Below are 18,199 nucleotides of genomic sequence, written 5' to 3' on the forward strand. Positions count from 1 at the left end.
TCAAAATGTCTACTTAACGTGTGTTTGACGTATATTAATTAAGTGCGTTTTAATCTAATTACGATTTAGTTTAGTTCCAATATCTACTAAAAGTTACATAAATTAACTCAATTACACAAATTTCATTTACAGTTTGGAGTGTGAAAGACACGATAATATTATTATAAATTGATGGCTGAATACAAATAAAAATGTAATGTCTTCTTAATCACAATAACCAGAGGAACACAATTAAAATTGAGCCAACGTTTTCTTTTTGGCTTTTTCCTGCTTACGAATATGTAAATTAATTAAAAGTTCCTGTAAAACAGGATTATTGTAAACAATTTCTTATAAAAATTAAAATTACAGTAAGGACTTTTAATCAATTTACATATTCGTAAGCACTGAAAAGTCTCAAAGAAAACGTCGATTCTTAATGTCAATTGTATTTCTGTGATTGTGAAGGATTTAAGAAGATATCAAATTTTTATTTGCAATTTTTATCTTTATACATATTTTATCCTGGATTTTTAAACTTTAACATAATAATAATAATATATTTTTAAATGTTATATCTTCCATAAATTTCTCTTTTGTTTAGTTTCTATAAAAGCAGCCTTTATTCTAGACGTTCTTTTCACAAGAAAACTTTTTTTTAATATATCATAATAGCATGCAATGTTTTAATTTATAAATTTTCTTTTAAATTTTAAAGTTATTTTCATTGTTCCTTTAGTAGAATATTAAAAAAAAACTGGACTTAATACAGCAATTACTAATTGTTAACCACATCGCAGAAATTAGGTTAAGAACATTAAAGTTTCATTATTGAACATGACAGGAGCCTTTTGGGCCGTTCAGTATATATCTTAAATTACTAATTTCACAATTAATATGTCTCTAGAAGTTATTGTCTCGAAAGCACTCTTGGAAGACACTCTTTAATATATCAGTTACTGAAAAATCAAGCATTAATATAGAATAAATTATTATACTATCACACAGTTAATTATTAAATTGGAAGAAATTACATTAAAATGTAATAATTACGATTTTAAATATAAATAAATGTGTGTGTAAATGATATAACCAATGATGTAATTTTATTTAAATATGTTAAGTTTCATATTACATTAACTCAAATAGAGAGAAATTAAGGGAATTTTATTTACTTTTCATTACTGTCTATTTTGCAAAGTAAACAAAGATTATGTGTAAAGTTTCAAACTAAAGTAATCTTTTCTCAAATAAATTCGAGTAATTGGATTATCAATAAGAAACAAGAGCTAAAATTTTTATAATTTTTAAAATTCTCTTCTCCAATCCTAATGTTTTTAATATACAAAGAAAGTAATTTAATTTGGTAATTTGTAATTAAATAAATTAAAATCTATTCAAAATTTGAGTTTTCTGTACGTAACGAAACTGAAAATTTTTTGAAAATTTATTTTATGTTCTAATATTATTAAATTGTACATGAAATAAAATTGTTCATTTTTTAATTTATTAAATTAAAAAATAACACTTAAAGAATATTAAAAATGAAAAGAATACAAGATGGGCCAAACGTAATTTAATTTGACGGCTGGATGGCTGCTCTTGGGGACCTGGGTTTGAACCCAGGCTGCAAAAAAATCAGAAATTTTTCGGTGCTCTGTTCTGGATATGTCAGGCTCCATCCATTGTGACCCTACTCGAACCCACGTTAGGTATGATTGATTATAAGGTTGTCTTAAGCCCTGGTCACACTATGCGATTTCCAGCCGCGCCGGCAACTGCAACCGCGACGGCTGTTCCCGTTAACTAGTAATCCCCCCTCGAAAACCGGCGCGACTGCAACCGCAACTAGAAATAAAAAGTTTGTTCTACTGGCGACGGTTGCAAACGCGCATCCAATCAGCAAACGCCTTTGAGCCACGTCATACGGTGGCAACATTGAAAATAGTTCATCATGGCGGATAAAAAGAATATGGATGACACGTGTATAGAATCCAGGTTGATCGAACGTATCCAGTCTCACGAATGCCTGTGGGACTTTAATTCTTCATTTTATCGAAGAAAAGATAAAAAAGCGCAGGCATGGCGTGAGATAAGTGAAAGTCTTGGCATTGATCGTAAGTACCATTTTTAGATTTCTGGATATAAAATGTTGATTGTTTTTAGTTTGGTAACGACAATATTGATTTAAATATAGCTAAAGTACTAAGTAAAAAATTTCACCATCTTCGGACCTCGTTTCTCAGAATTAAAAAAAAGGTAGACGACAGCAGGCGAAGTGGATGTGGTGAACACGAAGTATACAAACCAACGTGGGAACATTGGTTGTCTCTGAGTTTTCTTTTGAATTCGTACAAGAAAACGATATCACCGCTGTTGTCATACGATGTAATTATATGTTATATATATTTTATATATTAAAGTAGGTAAAAATTAATTAAATGTAGCCTATTTCTATTTATAGTTAAATCAAACACAACAATCCACTTCTGGCTGCACATCTGATGAGGCAGAAGAAACAAATATAGTAGATGTACAGTACATGATGATAATGAAATGTTTAATGAAAGTATTTCATTGTCATCATGTACATTTGATGCACAGCCACCGAAGAAGAAAAAAAAGATGGCAGGAAAGGAGAAAGAAAATTTTTACAAATGTGCAATGAACGTAAGTTATTTAAAAATGTATAATTTATTTATTTATAGTTTACAGCTCAGAGTGAACAACTAAAAAACTCAAAATTATTGAGTAAATGTTCACTTTAGTAACTGATACTATAAATATTACACAAATACAAAGATTATTATTAAATAATATGACTGAAAACGTGATCTGTCTTTTCATTTAAGATTGTTTATTAAATATTTTTTCAGGCTCTCTGTAATGAACCGAATAAGGATGTGTTTGATGAATTTGGCAATCTTATAGCTGCCAAACTAAGAACACTTCCTCAGAAAAATGCCTTAGATTTGCAGATGAAGATATTTTCGCTTATTGTAGAAGAAGAAAAAAATATTATGAATAATAATTAATTAATAAATATCTTTCACTTATTGTATCAAAATTGTATTTCTTAACTCAAAATAGTGTATCATTTATAATGACATAATTATAATAATTCCAAACTTTTTAAATATTTTTACATTTCACATTTATTATTTAATAATTTTATAAACAAACAGTATTTGTATCCATACGGATATATCCCCTATAACCGGCATCCGAAAGCCTTAATTCGTTCATCAGCTGGTGGAAGCACGATTGTTCAGTTCGTTTATTTTCATTTCGCCAAGTTTTAACCCAGGATGAGAGTTTTTTCTTATTTTTCTCTTCGTGTATTCTCGCCAGCTCTAACAAAATTATCGCCTTTTTTCTCTTATTCATTTCAGAAAAGGAACTTCTTGCCATTTTAATAAAAAAAGTGGCTAAAATTCCGTAAATACTCTGAAGTAGAAAGTAAAATGTCGGTAAATTCACGAAAATAGACAAAAACAAGCTACTGTAATTTTATTGGTTTATTATAGGGTCACGTGTTCCGAGTTGCAACTGCAACGAACAATGTGTGACCACGAGAAGACGCACGCAGTAATGTTCAAAATAACCACTCAGTCGGTTTGACGAAAAACACAAATTTTATATTTACAGTAAATGTACAAAGTAATCCAAATTAGAGTTACAATTAATTATGCACAAACACTAGTCTGAACAACAACCGACTATTCCCGTACAAATTCGTCGAAAGAACTCCTTACGAACAAACAGACTTGTAATTAACAAAACCTCCGAGTCAGGAACAAGTTCGTACGCAAACACGTAACTTCTAACGAGAGAGTTAGTTAGCACTTCGATAACGACGATCTCCCTTGATTCGATCCGATCCGATCACCTCCGATACGATGCCAGCCGATCCGAACCCCCGATACGAGCTCGATCCGAGCTTAAATAGTCGACGGCGTTCGAACCCTGCTCCAATCAAATTTGAATGTTCCCGCAACGGCCGCCAACGGTCACTTCCCGCCGGCCAATCGTCCGATGGTCGACGATTTGAAACTTAACGGTTCTTCCCACGGAAGTTCCTAACGGTCGTTTCTACCGGCCGATCCTAACGACTTTTCCGTCATGACAGTTCGTTATAACAAACAGGTGGGAATCGCGCGTCTTGGCGATTCCATACCTTACACACGCGACTCGCGCTTGTTGCAGTCGCGGTCGCCTGCGCGGCTGGAAATCGCATAGTGTGACCAAGGCTTTAGTGCACACAAAAAAAAGAGTCAAAAATGGAAAAAGTTAGTTAATCATTGTAAAGTAGTTTAATTTCTTATCTTATCTAAACACTTTAACGTTTAATTTAGATTATGAATGAATAAAATTTCTTGTTTCCATTCTGTACTAAGTTGAACAGGTAGTAAGTTAGATCTATTAACATCTGATATATTCAGCAGGATTATTAACTCTCGAAGGATAGGTATTGTTGTGTAAAACTTGTACAAATATAGATAATTATTCGGCACAGATCTAGATAATTATTCTGCTTTAATCTGTTTAGATCTCTAGGGATCGTTCATTAATTACATATATAGTTTTGAACCGTTTTTGAACTCCTTTCCTGTTGTGTACAGTGATGTAGCCAACTTATGGCAAACTCCTTCCCCTTTAATTACGTGCATAATAATTTATGGACTACCTGACATTAAATAAATTACTCTAAAAAGTCCTGAAAATATTTTCTTATACTTTATTCATATGACTAGTTAGTAGGCTCATAAGAACAAATTCGTATTAGTACCTCGACCTCTTCCTCTCCATTGTGTACAATAATGTACATTTCGTGTTCTCTCGCTCCTTTAAATTGTATACGTAATTAAATTTAAAACATCTGGTTTTATTTGAATGAGAGAAAAAATTAAACAAAATTTTAATTGGCTCGATTAGTTCAAGAAATAAAACAAGAAAAATTAAAATTCGTAAATTCATTAATAGAAATTCTAAAGAAAAATGCGAAAAAACATTAATGATGTAATTTCTATTTATTTTTAATTGATTTGTACCTGTACATTACATTTGAGATACAGTGATTCACTTTTTATGTATTTAGTAATAATATGAAAAGTTCTAGAGAGGCTTGACTTTAAATATACATAGAGAAAAATAGCAATTTATAATTTATGGATAAAAATATACAGTCAATCTCCAATAACGGATATTTTCCAACAACGGCTACCTCTAAACTGCAGCCATTTTTCAGGAATTAAAATAATAATAATAATAATAATAAAATAAATACAAAATAATCCCCAAAGAGCGGCTAATTTTTATGTTCCCATCTGTTGTTCAGAGGTTTGTTCAGAGACCTATACACAATAAAGTCTCTGAACAATAATGTAAAATAAATATAAACTTTTTATATTTTATATTATTGTTTTAATACATTATATACTAGGAGGTCCGGCCACTTGTTCATGTATTTATCAGTTGTAACCTTTTATTTTCGAATATTCTGTTGAAATGTTTATAACGCATTCCATTATAAATTGTTTGTTAAAAATTTATAGATTTATTTTAGATAAATCGATATATTTGTGAATAATAAAAGAATTTATAGATAAGCTCCCTTCACTCAACCATTACAGGTGCATCGTGCTTTGTTTCTCCCTAGATTCCCGCTCACTTTAGTTTAATTGCCTGAGAGCTTCGTCCACTTCTTCCCAATATAAGCTATTCTTAACAAAAATTCCGTGACGATTCATCGATTTTCGGAAAGGAATTCGTATTTTAATTAAAAGAAATACAGATTCGATATAATTTCTACTTAAAAATTCCAGCAACAAATAGTTGCTTAACTTTCCCGGCAACATTTAAAACTGCGTATGTGGTGCCATCTGTTACGATATTTTATTATTAATTTTTTTATGCTTTTAATTATTATAAAATGGCAAAAAGCTTAATTTTCATGATAAAGATGGGTTTTATAAAAATTTGTAAATGCTAATAACGAGTAAATTCGTCATTAAGTTCTACCCTACTCGAGATATGACACACGACCTCCTTTATCTCTCCACCCTGTTGATCTTTGACGACGAAAATTTAATACATACATACATGAAAGAGATTGGCCGTATACAAAGTGTTTAGCCGACGGAAAAGAGGGTAAGGGAAAGGGGGAGGAAGGAAGGAGAGGAGATAGACAGTAGAGAAAGGTAGGATCCCTCTGAACGGCGTACGTATGGCTATTGTGCCCTCTACGTTTATCTCTCCACCCTGTTGATCTTTAACGACGAAATTTTAATAGCATTAATCCCCATAATACACAAACCATCTTGCAAAATTTCAGAAATTTTCGACAAAAATCACTGGAATTATGAAGCTTCAAATAGGGTGATCAAAATCGTGAAACTTCTGGATTAGTTTCAATAAAAGAGTTAAATGCATTTAACCTTTTATGTTTATGTAACTTCTCAGCAATAAACTTGTGTTTTCGAAGCAGTTTTTGAAGAACTTGTAAGCACTTAACTTATCGATAAGAGACCGGATGCATAAAACTATTAACGACTAATAATGTTGCAAGGATAACGATATATATCATTTATCACTAATTCTACATGATTAATAGTTTTATTCACGGAATATTTAATCTGACTAATAGAAGCAATATTTCTCGAATTAACTAAATTACGTAAAATTTTTACACAGAACTGTTGATAAATAACGTCTATATGCACACAACTTTACTTAATAATTTTGTTCTAGCTTAGACAAAGAACAGCCTTGAGTTGTATTTACATATAGAGATGAATTGGTGTGTGTCGGCAGCTTTGTCTGTAGAGAATCTGCCCTACAGAAACATCAATAAGATTTTTTTCATTACAGTTTTGAACTTTTAGTTGGCCAGAATACTCAGCTTGAATAAAGAATAAGTTAAGAAAAAAGGGAAGGCACACTGTGATAGGAAGTTACATCCTAACTGAGAACTTGGAGACGTGAAACTGATTGGTGCAAGATAGATCTTGGTGTAAATTTCGTGGCTACGACAGCTCTATGCAAGTTTTCTCCAAGAGATTCCTGCAACGAACGTTTCTGGCCTACTTCCGCCATTATTTTTTTCTTCACTTCTAAAACATCAAGCACGTACCCCTGAGGGTATGCATACCCCCAGTTGGGAGTCACTGCTATATCGCCTACCAACTTTTATTTTTAAATGAATTGTTTGCTGTAGATAAGGTATTATGTATTGTTATTAACGCGTTCAGCCCTTAGCCCGAGATATCTCGGGCAAGTTGTATAGCGTTACAAAAAATGGGGTCCTTTAGGACCCCTAAAAAATTTTTTTTTTTTTTTTTGATTTTTCGGATGTTTTCTAAGTCTCCAAATTTTTTGAAAAATTTTTACCCGCGCGAAAAAATTTTATTGCGAGTTTAATTAACCTTTAATGACACGCAATTAACGCTTAATGGTTTTTTTATGGGATTTTTTTATAAAACTTTATTCATCTTTCTAAAGTTCTAGTGCGTCGATTTTACTTCGGTAAAGTTATTTAAAGCTATTTTCTGATGTCAAAAACAGCATCCAATAGTTTTTTAATTTTTTTAATTAATAGATTTTATTATATATACGTTTAATTAAGTCGGGGGGGTCGGAAATTTCAATTAAAATCGTAATTTTAAAAAAATATTTAGAAATATACCGCCATCTAGTATTCACCCTACTTTTTACCCTTCTCCTCCCGAGAGTTTCATGAGAATGTCCCGCGAAAGACGACACCAGCTGTTCTCAAGGTCATCCAGCTGTGTAAACAATGACACATCGGTGTCAAGTTTCGCGCTAAGGCTAGACAAAGGAAATTATACTTTGAAGCTTTTTCTTCAAAATTAACACATTTCTATAATTTTTTTTTCGTTTTTATGTTTAACTACATTAAAATTAAAAAGTATTTAATTCGCCGGAGTCCCAAGGAGTTAATTAATGACTAGACTATTCATAATACTATCTTAAACCTTAATACAAAAAGTAAACTATTTAATAATAAGAAATGCCTAAAATTTTAATACACGATAAAAAAATTTGAAAAGCCGTTCAACACTCCTAAATATGAAATATGAATATCAACCTCTCAAATGATAATTATAGATACAAAGTGATGTTTAAAATAAGATTTCAAATTTAGATAAACAGACTAAATTTTTAGTTAAATGTTTTTGAATAATTACAGTGAAACCTGAGTTTAGCGGACACTCTCGAGACAGGCGACTGTCCGCTTAACTTATATATCCATTAGTGAATGTGCCAATATTTTGCCATTTAAACAATCAATATACAGTACGATTTCGCTTTGTACAAATATATGTAAAAAACAGTAATCAAAAATAACCAAATATTTGACAAAATTATAGGGCTATTTTAATGCGATAATTAGCATAAGTTGTTACTAGAAGTGTCAAGTAACGTTATGTAATAAATTTATTAATTAGAAATTAATAATTTTAATTTAGAAAAATGTTGAAGAAAATAACTGAAATGGAATGGTACTCAAAACCGTAATTACTGCAATCCGATTGTGTTAATAAGGCTTCCCAAGCAAAATATTTTCCAGTTTTCCTGACATGTAACTCATTTGATTTGTTCTGTTTCTGTTATTCTTTATTTGTACAAAATTATATGAGTTTCTTAATGCTTTTTTTCCAACATGGAAGGCAAAATTCGTGCACCAATATATCAATGTCTGATGCAGAAGTCGGAGCTGGATTTACGTATAAGTCAAATAAGATATAGTTTAGGGCCTCGTGTTAAGAGGGCCTCATTCTATTATCAAAGACAATTTGTACATATTGTCATTATTATTTGGTGAAGGAGAAAGGACTCTTGTGTGCTGTAATGGATGACTCCAACAATTACGAGCAAGTATTTATTGTGACGTCCAGGTTTCATTGTATATATAAACATTTTTATTTAATTATATATAATATTATAAGGAATACTGTTATATTATTAGTATTTAAGAAAGACAGTCTTTCTGTAGTGTTCTGCTAATTTTGTGGTTAAATATTTGAAAATTTTAACCACAAAATTAATGAAACTATTTAACAAAACAAAATAATTATAATTAAATCAATTATAATTTTATATTAAATTTAACATTAAAATTAAAACAAAAATCGACTTAATTTGTTATTATAATAGACGTTTATATAATAGAAGTTATTATTAAAACCTTAACAAAATATTTCCTTAAATGATTAAATAATGATCTTTCGGCTTAAACGGATCGGAAAGATAAATTAAATGCTTTCAATTAATTACAATTATATTAATATTTTAAACACTGGAGATTATTTGAAACATAATTAGAGTGATGAATAACAAGATTTTGGGATCGTCCATAAACACGTAACGCTATACATTCAACTACCATCCACTCCGTAGTGTTATCGCACATAACCCCATAAAGAGATGTAACTCATATCCTCTATCACTCCCCTTAATTGTAGAAGGGAATATACATGTATAACATACCGAAACATTACAGATCGCTGTGCAACACTTAAGAAACAAATAAATTACTGTTACCCAAGGATTGAGATCATAGTGTCACGTGGAAACACTCCACCCCTTGTAACACGTCGTAACGATTACCTGCATAACCACTCACCTGTATATGCGTTACGTAATTTGTACGCATTCTCTTTGACATTTAAGAAGTAGTACTAGTTAACAAGAACTTATTAGAGAATAAAATCAACTATATATATTTTCGTTTATTTTTCATATAATTATATCTCATGCCTATTAAAAATATTCAATTAACAACTTTATTTTGACTTAATTATTATATAAAACATTTATAAAGAAATTAATTAAAAATCTGCCTTATAAATATATAATTCGGCTCCAATTACAACAATATTTTATTTCTTTTATGTTCTTTCATTTCTTTCGTTTCAGAGAGAAGTAGTCTACATTTTTACTTTCCTTGCTGTTATATAATAGAGGGAAAGTATGGTGAGCAGACAATGATCTCCCAATACTTTTATTATTATTATTATTTTGTATTTTTTTTTAACTCAGTGGACCTTGATACGTGGTAAAATGCAGAAAAATTCGGAATTTTTCCCTATATGTATGGATGCTATTGTATGTGTGAGAGACACTATTTTGTTCACCACTTTGTAGCTAAATAACTGTAGTTCCTTTTGTCTAAAATTTCTAACATTTTGCAATGAGTTTTGAGTATTAGGAGAAAATTCTCCTAGAAATTTTCAGGTAAATCGGACCATTTGTTTCGGAGATATGGCCTACCACTTCATATCTCCCAAACCAATCTGAAGGATGAAAAGTAATAGTAGCAGATTATAAAGGATGAAAACAAGCAAATAATGCCGGAAAAAGTCCAGAAAGAATGTTGTCATCTTTTCATCAGTAGTTTTAACCATTAATAAGGAAAATACGATTAAAGATAGGTTCACATTGAACCGCTACGAACGAACGAAACTAACAATAATTGTGGTTAGCATTGTACCAACGTGATACAAACTAAGATAGAACGTGATTGTTCGAAAAGATTTAGTTTGCATTCCTCAATTTTAAAGAATTTTTCTCAAACTAAAGGGTAGGTATTTTAAAGCGATAGAGAAAATTTTATTTTCTGTTATTAAACAATTACTATTTCTTATAGATTAATTTAAACTTTACGTAATCATTTTAGAAATATATTCATTACTGTTAAACAAGTAATAATATTGTATTACTGCGTATTCTCATTTAATATAATAATTAACATTATTATTAAACTTTTCCTACTGATGATTGGATAAACAAACTTCAGACGTGAAAGTTGATTAATTGAACAAACCAAAATTCAGCAGAAGTTGGGATATTTTTAACTCCTCAACATGGAACTACCTGGCATTCGTATCCACTTCGTAGCAGTTCGTATGCTAATGTGAACTTAGCGTAAAAACCAAATTTTGTTATGAAATATGCATTTATGTTAAATATTATAAACATATCAAATATAATAAAATATTTAAAAATTCCAGCAACGAGTTGCTTATCTTTCCCGGCAACATTTGGTGGCACCATATGTTATGATATTTTGTTTAAAAATCTTTTTATATTTTTAACAATTATAAAATGACAAAAAGCTTAATTTTGAGGGTAGAAATGGGTTTTATAATAAATTGTAGATGATAATAATAAGTAAAATCACCAATAAGTCTGACCTTGTTGGAGATACGCAACGACCCTCTTTATCTTCCCATCCCCTCGACCTTTAATCACCAAAATTTATAAGCATCAATTCTTCTAATAAACCTTTCTGCAAAACACACACACACACTCACTCACTCACACTCACTAACATCCACACTCACAGAAAGAAACTACTAATTTTTTGCATTTCACGACGTTTTAAGGTGTCCTGAGATAGATCAAAAATGTGGGTCATTTTTTGACCGATCGCCATACTTTCCCCTCTGTTATATATAATAACAGAGGCTGTAAATTAATAATTATGAATCCAATTCGTTAAACTTTTAATACCAAATATGTTTATAAATAGAAAATAAAACGTTTATCCATGGTAAAAATAATTATTTTATCATAAGAAATACTAAAAGTATTATATAATATTGTGGCTTTTTATTATATTAGGAAGAATAACATATAGCGCTTTCTGCTTCCAAATTTTTCATACCTGAATCATAAATTCTTATACCATAACCTAATATATCATTCATTATATATATATATATCATTAACCTAATTGAACATCTAATTTCTAATTTAATACCAACAATACATAATTCAAGCAATTCATCTGTATTGTTATTACTTATACATTTGTAACATCATCTGATAATAGAATCAAATTAAGATTTTGGCTTAGAAACATTTTTCCTTTACATTCTTATTTATTGTTCTTTTTCTACTTCAATTATTTACTATTTCGTTTATCTTATTCACAAAATAATCTTCATTAAGTCTGACTGTATCCTCATTGGTTGCACGCGATTTCCATCAGGTGACAAAAAATATAATACTTTTCTACGGGAAAAGCATTATATTCTTAACGCCACTTGCTAGATCGCGTGCATAATTAAAATTTTACAATCAGCCTTAATGTGTTTCTTAATTTTTTCACATTTAATTCTTCCTTAGAAGTCTATTACACTTGGTTTTCCTTTTACAGATAATGAATAAACAAATTAATACAAACAGCGTGAATACTACAATTTAGATTTAGAACTGGTATAGAGTTCTAACTCATAAACATATACATTTGACTTTTAACATCAAGAACTTACAGTACTTGCAGAATCAGATCTTGTTAATGCTCTATCTTGAACATTCACTGATGAAATCTAGGAGAAGCATTTGGATTTCTGTTCTTAGTGCATAGTAAGAAATAAGTTTTTACTACTGAAGTAATTCGTTAAATTATTGATTTCACTGCACTTAAAACTGGAAATGCAAATGGAATATTTACGAGTACATATTGAAATAATCGTTGTAGAGTCGTGTTTGTTCAATGATTGTAAATGATTAAGAAAACGGAATTTTTTCTTTAAAAGAGCAATTGAAGAAAATCATTTAACTATACAAGAACATTTTCATTTATCCAATTAATTTGAACAAAAAACATTTTCTTGATTGATTTTTCAAGCGTATTATGGTTTAAAAATGAACGAAAACTGAAAAATATCAATTTTGTTAAATTCCATAATTTTGCAGAAATTTGAAAACAAATTTTGATATATCAGTGGAAGGATTTATTTTCAAAAAGTTATGGATCTAATCTTTTCCTGCCATACACTTCATAAAATTGCAGTATATGGAATGAAATTCATATTATAGAGCATAAAATCGTGTAAAAAAGTGGAAATCGATTCTGCATTAAAATATAATATAGAAAAATATATATTTATTAATACTATCATAATGTAGAATTTGTGCTATAAAATATTTTTAACAATTTTATATATTTGGTTTAACTCTTTCTGAAAACAAGAGAAAGGATAGTTTATCTCATAACTTCCTTCCTCTATAAGCCATCTTCCATCTTCAAGCTTCCTCTTCTCTTTTTCATGTGTTCCATTAATATATTATATGAGGTTTCAGATTCCTTCTTCCATTAAGTAAATTGTTTTTTCTTATCAATTAATTTGACCATAGATTCCTTTTGGTTCAGTTAATCTTTCAATTATTTCATTTCTATCTTTAGGTACATAGAAAATAAATGTATGTTTATTGTACTAGACACTGATACTTTTATGCAAAATAAAGGCTCGCAATTTTAATGATGCTCATTTTCATTTTGATAGATTGGTTAAGTACTCTGCATAGATTCAAGTGAATGTTAAATGTTCCATAATATTTTTAAATCAAAATTAATATCTAAGGCTACTAAATTCGCTTATATAAAACTTCTCGGACAAATTTTTTGTACGATTCACAATATTGGCTTTCTCCAACAATAAAAATGGAAAGAATTAATTAGAATTTTTTTAAAATTTTCTTGAGTTGAGCTACAACTAGAGGGGTCACATATCTCACGTGAGTTTTGGCATGAAACCTCGTTGCAGTACTAATGGAAAATTAACTTAGATGGTTAGGGCACAATCTCGGACATAAAATTCGTCTTTGTTTCAAAATTATAACGTGGGAGTCTTAAGAGAGTATATGCATAATACGTTAATGAAATCTTAACTGACTTGTAATTTACATTATCAATAAAACTTAAGGTTTAATATAATGATCTTACAACAAAACTACAGCTCTGGGGAATCCGCAATCGAATCCGGATGGGTCAAAAAATCCTCAGGAATTTTTCGGGAGCTTGTCCGTCCGGTTATGTCAGGTCCCGTCCTCATTGTAGGCTTAACCAAACCCATAATGGTCTTGCTAAAACAGACCCTCTTAGTACCCACAGGGCGGAAAGAGTTATAAAATAAATATACATTTGTTCCTCCAGAAGATTCTCCTCTTACCCTTATTTATTTGCACCAATATTTATGCAAATAAACAATGATTGTAATGAGTACACACCGAAATATTTCGTACAATAAATTTTAAATGATGTTATTATATTTAAGATAATAAAAACATCGAATTATGATTATGATTAAACAAATTTTAAGAATTTATTTATAATCAGACTTAATATTTAAAGTTTAAATAAATGTGGAATAGGAGAAAACAAATAATCTTAATCACATTCATTGTTCTATATCACAAATTATCAAAAACCAGACAGCAAAATAACCTTATCTAACTGAAATTAGAAACATAATTTATTGTGAACGTAGAAAATGTAAAGCGATTGATATTATCTCATTGGTTGTTATCATCCTTTGTTATTAGTATTGTTATTAATAAACCCTTTTATTTAACTTTCTTTGTATTATATCCTCAAATCTTGCAATTAAAATCTTCCAATTCTAATTAAGATGGAAAGTTGAAACTTGGGGAAAAGTCCGAGGATTTTTAATGATATTTTAGGAAGTGGGCCCACTCGAAACCCGACAAACATACACATACGATTAATTTTTATATTTGTCTACGTGCATAGATATATTGTAGCGATGTATATAGTGAAGGTAAGGCCACACTTCCATCTCCAACTCTAATCTCGAAATGTATAACTATAAACCATTTAAAAAATTTTTTTTTAAAAAAACACTTAATAATTAATACAGAAACTTTGCATTTGAAACATAATCTTCAATTGGATCATTGGCTTTTGAACATTAAAAAAGGAATTGAGCTATGTAAATTTGAAAAAAACTACTGTCTTTTAATACTTTCTTATTATTTACCTGATAGTTTAATTAATAATAAGATTAAGAAAATAGAATAATGTGATAAATTTAATATTGTTGATATTTCTGGATCGAGAGCAATTCAAGTATTCATAATTGAAATAATCTGTTATAGTATAAGAGAATTCAGAATTTCTGTTTTTACATATTTTATTATTATTTAATATATTTTTCGACAGATTTATTAAATTAAATTTTAACTTATTTCTGCTGTCTGGATATATTTTACAAGTATAAAAATAAATTTTATACGTAGTAGCAAGCGAAACTTTTGTAGTACGTGAAAAGTTTATAAATTTCACACTTATAAGATGCAAATTTTTATACTTTATAAGCGTTTAAATTTTTATCTAAGTAAACTTTTCGTAACAAAATTTCACCTTTATTCAGTTTTTCCATTTGTTTTATGAATTAATATTATAAATTTTTTGTTGAAACTGTATATAATTTCTGGAAATCAGTTATATTTTTAAATCAAAATATGCTAAAAATAACAATAAAAATTATTATTATACAGTAAATTCTCTCTGAAAATATTCGTAATAAAAATAATATCTAAATATATAAACTTTAAAATATGTAATTATTATTATTAGAATATTAGAAAAATCTAGACGAAAATTTAATCTTTTCGTAGTATTTGATCCGTGAATAATTATTTACAATTTTTTAAAAACACTTTAACTTTACCTTTAAAGAAGCTTTACTTTTGTTATGAAAATTATAACAAAAATAAAACAAAATCATTAACATTTAAACAAAATTTTATAAAATTTCTTGTTTTGATTCTATCAGTTTCGACAGGAACCGTCATATACTTTTGTTTTAATTAAATGATTGGGCTGCAATTTGATAAAAGAAATTGTAGAGGTATAAATTTCACTGCCGTCCGTCTGTCTGCCCTTCCTTAATCTAGAGAACAGTGTTATATAGCTTAAGTCGAGACCAAACATGGATAGACTAGAGGCAGGAGGCCTCGATTTGTTAGATGATAGGCATGACTCTAATGTTATCAACAAAAGTATGATGTACAATACAAGGACAAAACTGTACTAAAATGGAGTGAGCATATATTTTAAATTAAATTAATTAAAAATTGCAGCCCGATATTGTAAAAATCTTGCTTAAATATTACATAAATGGTTTCAAATGCTAATTTTAATCATAATGTGCCAATCTGAATCGTTGTGAAGTTTGTTTTCTTATCAAATATGTCGAGGATATAGATACTAATCCGGAGACTTTAAAGAAGTTCGATTCACGTATACAGTTTGAAATATCTATTCCGAGAGACATATTTCAAAGTATGATGTGAAAGTTTGGAGTAAGATTAAGAAAAATTTATATCGAAGTTGGGGACAAATATATAAGAAATAGCTTTAAATAATTACTTGAATAATTGAGTAACATTTGTATTCCTCGTCATTTAGTTGTGATAAAGCATTAAAGTCCCATTAGTGGAATGGATAAAAATTGCTGAACTGGTCGTGGATTCGCCTAACACCTAAATAAGGCCAGTTTCCCATATAAAGTCTTCCGGGAGGCATCCCTCTTGGCAGATCGCCCATGTTTTGCTTTTTCTTATTTCATCAAGTAAACTTGAGTGACAGATTTTGGGATATACTGTATTATATGAATCTGTATTTAGTTATAACTAAAATCTATATACAAAATCTACAAATATGAATTAGGAAAAAAAATGTTTTAACATATTAAGGTTATATTTTTTATGCGTGTGAAGTTCTTTATACACATTTAAAAAGAATTATAAAATTACATTATTTAAATTTACGAAAATTATTTTATTTCTTTAATAAATTAAAGATAGAATGTAAGTGATTTAAATTAATACTACATATTTAAATAAGTTATGTTCAATAATAATAAAATAAACTTGTTATTAGTATTATTAAATGTGTAAACAGTTCGTGCTGAGTAATTGTTATTAAATTTTTTGTTTATAATTCAATTTAAAGATTTTAGAAGGCTTCAGAAATAAAAATAAGTAGATTAAAAAATAAGCAAGCATATATTCTATTTTAAAATAGTTTTTCATTAAAAATGTACAGGTATTTATTTTAAAAATGTGATAAACTAATAAAGAAATTACATTTAATGTAGACTATTATATGCTTTTAATTTATTCTGTAAAAATTATTCTATTGTAGCGTTTGAAGCAATATATTTCTGCAATTGAGATAATCACATTAAAGTTTAGAAGAGGAAAGTAGAGTAAATGGAAATCTCAATAATAGAGTGCCCAAAAGTCAGTTAACTAGCATCAGCTGAACTTGGAATCAATCGAATAAGCTAGCACAAGATACTAAAAATCGTTATAGGTAGCATATTAATTGAGAAAAATCTTATTTTGAACAACTTTTGAAAAGTTAATAAGTAATGAAGTACTAATATAAGATAATAATTACAGTGGTAAATTGACTGTTGGGCCATTCTACATCTTTATATGTTATATTTGATAATTAAATATTAAATTAGAAAGCGTTATATATTTGTAAACGTGACATATATATACATATATAATCCGAATTCATTTCGTTTGTTATCAAAGAAGTTCAAGTCAAGATTGCATGTTTTCCTATAACAGAAGATACATTTAGAATTCAATGTTTCTCTATGGCAAAAATTCATTTCAATATCTAAACAAAAGTAATTTAAAAGTTTAAACGGAACGAGCTGCTTTTATGAAATTAAATGTTTTCTTTTAGATTTAAATAAATCTATTTTTTACAATTCTTAGTCAATGATGTTATTCACACGAACAGTGGATATATATAAATATATTTACAAATGTATACTTCACTTTTAGACTCATGCACTTCATATTTATCACATAAAATATAGGAAAAAGTATAATGTAATCTTGTTTCTGATAAAGTTAGAAGAAGAAAAATGTATTCTGGACACGATTTCTGAAGGTGTATTTTTGTAACTTGTCATACGCCTAAGGAAAGAAGAAATTTATTTTCACTACCCAGAAAATAACTGAAATATCAATATTAAAATGACGCAGGATAAACAAATTTGCATTAATATGAAGAGAACGAAACGGAATTAAATAGAAGCATTGTAAATTTACATAACTTTGGTCAGTTTCTCAATATTTAAGAAAAAAAAGTGATCTATTCACGCTTATCATTATTTTGTGTTTTTGATAAAGAAATTAATCAAACTATTATAAAATTTTGATCAAGGAAATTAATTCAAGTAAAAGAATACATAATAATTATGTGAAAGATTGAAAAATATAACCACTAGTTCAATTTTATACATGCATTTCTTGTAGCAATTACTGCAAATTTGCATGTAATCAAGAATTCTTTATCATAATATTGATCCTGAGTTATGAAGATAAAGTACAATAAAAATAAAACTGTATTGGATTTATT

General features: G+C 28.8%; 1 long non-coding RNA gene across 2 annotated transcripts; it reads left to right on the forward strand.

Moving 5' to 3' along the window:
* Window positions 1–1,714: 1,714 nt before the first annotated feature.
* LOC136980806 (uncharacterized) lies at window positions 1,715–2,950 on the forward strand. 2 transcript variants are annotated; one of them, XR_010881609.1, is made up of 4 exons: window positions 1,715–2,096; window positions 2,177–2,367; window positions 2,444–2,649; window positions 2,856–2,950. It is a non-coding gene; the product is annotated as an uncharacterized lncRNA (long non-coding RNA). The 2 variants fall into 2 exon arrangements; XR_010881608.1 differs by having other exon boundaries at window positions 1,715–2,367.
* Window positions 2,951–18,199: the final 15,249 nt, after the last annotated feature.

The sequence above is a fragment of the Centruroides vittatus genome, unplaced genomic scaffold (genome assembly GCF_030686945.1).
Source record: "Centruroides vittatus isolate TY-2023 unplaced genomic scaffold, ASM3068694v2 contig_726, whole genome shotgun sequence".
Lineage (NCBI taxonomy): Eukaryota > Metazoa > Arthropoda > Arachnida > Scorpiones > Buthidae > Centruroides > Centruroides vittatus.